Source organism: Octopus bimaculoides, chromosome 13 (genome assembly GCF_001194135.2).
Source record: "Octopus bimaculoides isolate UCB-OBI-ISO-001 chromosome 13, ASM119413v2, whole genome shotgun sequence".
NCBI lineage: Eukaryota > Metazoa > Mollusca > Cephalopoda > Octopoda > Octopodidae > Octopus > Octopus bimaculoides.
The window spans coordinates 5,557,629-5,561,298 of NC_068993.1; positions in this window are offsets into that span (position 1 = coordinate 5,557,629).

Below are 3,670 nucleotides of genomic sequence, written 5' to 3' on the forward strand. Positions count from 1 at the left end.
GGCTCTGCTACCACTAGATCTACCACTAGATCTACCACTGCTGCTACACGTGCAACAACCAGAGCGACAACTCGCCAAGCTGATGTTGCTCACAAGCTGAAAACTTCGTCTTTGGTTTTACCAGAGAAGAAAGCACCCACCACAAGGCAGCCTGCTCGGCTTACGGCAGCAAGTGATAGCAAAAGAGTACCATTGACTACACAGACTAGAGTCACCAGGCAAACGAATAACAGCAAAGCAGCCACCAGAGCAACTACTAGGACACAGCCTTCCACAAAAGCTAAAACAACATCAAGTGTAACTCAGAAACAGGCAAAATCGAAAATTGGTAAGTGTCTTTGGCAATGCCTCTGTTAGAATTTTGAATTTAGAAGTTTCTTACCTGTGCCCAGCATCGCCTTCCTGGCACTTGTGAAGACAATCGAGTGAGATCGTTGCCAGTGCTGCCGAACTGGCTTCTGTGCAGGTGGCACATAAAATACACCATTTTGAGTGTGGCCGTTGCCAGTACCGCTTGACAGGCCTTCGTGCCGGTGGCACGTAAAAGCACCCACTACACTCTCGGAGTGGTTGGCGTTAGGAAGGGCATCCAGCTGCAGAAACTCTGCCAAATCAGATCGGAGCCTGGTGTAGCCATCTGGTTCCACCAGTCCTCAGTCAAATCGTCCAACCCATGCTAGCATGGAAAACGGATGATGATGATGATGAACCCACTAATAAGGCTTTAGTAGAAGACACTTGCCTAAGGTGGAACAGAATCTGAAACCATGTTGTTGAGAAGCTAATTTCTTAACCACACACCCATACCTGTGTCTATTTTATTAATTTCTGTTTTTTTTTATTATTTCAATCGTTTACAGAAGCCCCTGTTAAAGGTAAAAGTAAGCCCGAAACTACACACGACTTTGAGACATTGTCTTCAAAAGTTACAACACGGTCGGAAAGACAGACTGTCTCATTCGTTCCTGGAAATTTTGTCTTCACTGCCCCTGAAAATCTCCAAACTTATGATTTCTCATCTTCGCTAAGTCCAAACAGTACTCAGAATTTCTTCTTCAGTGGATTCAACGAACCTCCTACCAACATTTTGGGAAGGTATGTATTAGAATTAAAAGAGAAAAAGACAGAATGTGCATTATCTTTATAGCTTTGAGATATCAATGATGTTATTGTTTATTTTTAGAATGACATTGCAGGGTAGGTGTGAGGGGTCAGATTTAAATGCTAAAGGTTAAAGAAATGACTTTTATTTTTCAGAACTAGTGATTCCCCCACTAAAAATGTTGAGTCAAAAGACGAGGAGACGTCTCCAAATAGGTCTGGAATAGTTGAAGAGAGTGAAGTTCCTGAGAAACAAGACCAAAAATGTCTCGGAGCCACCACTTCTACTGAATCTCCATTCACTCCTGTTAGAAATAGTGCTGATGTAGCAGTCTTCAAGACTCCAGTTAGCAGCATTAGCTTAAAGTCGAAAAGGAATCAAAGGTCTTCTTCTGACTCCAAACCAAGTAACAAAAAGAAACTCAGGAAATCGTCCTCTTGTCCTAAGATGGATTCAGCTAAAGTACCACAGTCGCCCGAAGAATGGTAAGTTAGAAAGGACAGTTTCTTTAGACAAGTTGAATGGATGGTAGAATTGGCAGTGTCAGGTAGGATCAGATTAAGACCCGTAGAAGCCCTAATCACTTAAAAGATTTCTGTGGCCCCATATATACGCAGTTCAAAATATAAACCATAAAATAAATTTTTATTTTTTGAAATGAAACAAAACTTAACATTAAAATAGATTTGTACACCTCCCTTTTATATTTGAAAAGATTTCTCCTCCTCCATTTTAATTTCTAAGTCTTTGATCAGATCCTCACTATGAACACGCTGATCATATAAACCACTTCAAATTCAAAAGTGATTTCTTTTGTGCTGTAAACCATTTACCATTCCTGTGGTGCCTCACTTCCTTTGAGGCCCTAAGCATGTACTTCATCATCATCATCATCATCATGCTGGCATGGGTTAGACAAGTTGGCAGAATCATTAGCGTGTTGGACAAAATGCACAGCAGCATTTCTTCTGACCTTCCGGCTCCTTAGGTTCTGAGTTCAAATCTTGCTGCAGCCAACTTTGCCTCTTTCCCTTTCAGGGTTGATAAAATAAAGTACCATTGAAGTACTTGTTGATGTAATTGAATGACCTCCCGTCCTCTCTAACCATTTTTTTTTTCTTTTAAAATCTTTTTCTCAATTTTTGTTTTGCCAGGGTTGAGCTTTTGAAGAATTCACCAATGATAGAGATGACACGTCGTAAAATACCCAAACATCAATTGGATCAAGGTAAAATATTTCTCTTCTATTTCTTCTTTACTTTTTTAAACTTCCTTCAATGTTGCCATGCTGTCGTCTACTCACAGGAAAATAATCTACATGTTGATGTTGTATGTGGCTAGAAGATAATGAAACATTTGAATGGTCAAAGTGAGCTAGAAGCAATCTAATTGCTTTATCCAGCTGACCATTTAGTCTTCACTCCACCTATTATTTCTGAAAGGCACTCCAACCATAACCATCCCGTCAGTCTACTCTAACTTATGTGTTCTACCTTTGCAAGACAACAGGATGTGGTTGGAGGAGATTTCATAGCTATTTCTAGCATGTTAAAGGTACATGAGTTTGTGAGATAGTTAGCCACTTAAATGTCAATTCAGGAGCAGGTAATTCAGTATATCAAACAACAGATTCGCCATGTGTTTGTGCAAGAATGGAGTAAATTCAGTATTGTTTTTGAATAAATTTTTAAGTAGGCTCATGTTTTTCTTTCTTTTTGTTTTTTTAATAAAACTTATTTTATTTCTTTCAGTTCCTACTTTTTCATTGGAAGATGATGATGCCAAGAAAGCTGCTTTGAAAGAAGGTTCTACAACTTCAGGTGAGTGCAGATAATGGCCAGGTGACACCTTGATGATATTTAACCTTTTTGATACCTACCTGTTTGAAACTGCTCCTGGTCCTATAATGCAAGCTTTTATGTTTTAAAGAAATCTAACGTAAAATCTTCCATCAAAATTCTACATTAATGTACGTTCCAAGTACTGAAAGAAGCCCGTCATATATCATCATCATCATCATCGTTTAACGTCCGCCTTCCATGCTAGCATGGGTTGGACGATCTGACTGAGGACTGGTGAAACCGGATGGCAACACCAGGCTCCAATCTAATTTGGCAGAGTTTCTACAGCTGGATGCTATTCCTAACGCCAAGCGTGTGTCTGTGTTGTCTCCCCACCAATGCTTGACAACTGATGTTGGTGTATTTATGTCCCTGTAACTTAGCAGTTCGGCAAGAGAGACCGATAGAATAAGTACTAGGCTTACAAAGAATAAGTCCTGGGGTCAATTTGTTCAGCTAAAGACAGTGCTCCAGTATGGCTGCATCAAATGACTGAAACGAGTAAAAGAATATTTTTAGTTGAGGTGTGGCGCCGGATTTTGAAAAGAATATAAGTGTTGTGCAAGTGAAACAAGATTGCAGAGCACTGATCTAAATTAAAACCGTTTGTCAAAATTTCATATTATGTTCCAACATCAGCTTAATGACGACAAAGTTACAGGGAACTGAAATCATTGTTTTTATTTTTTTAAACAGATGGTCCAAGAGCAGTAGAGACGGTCGACCA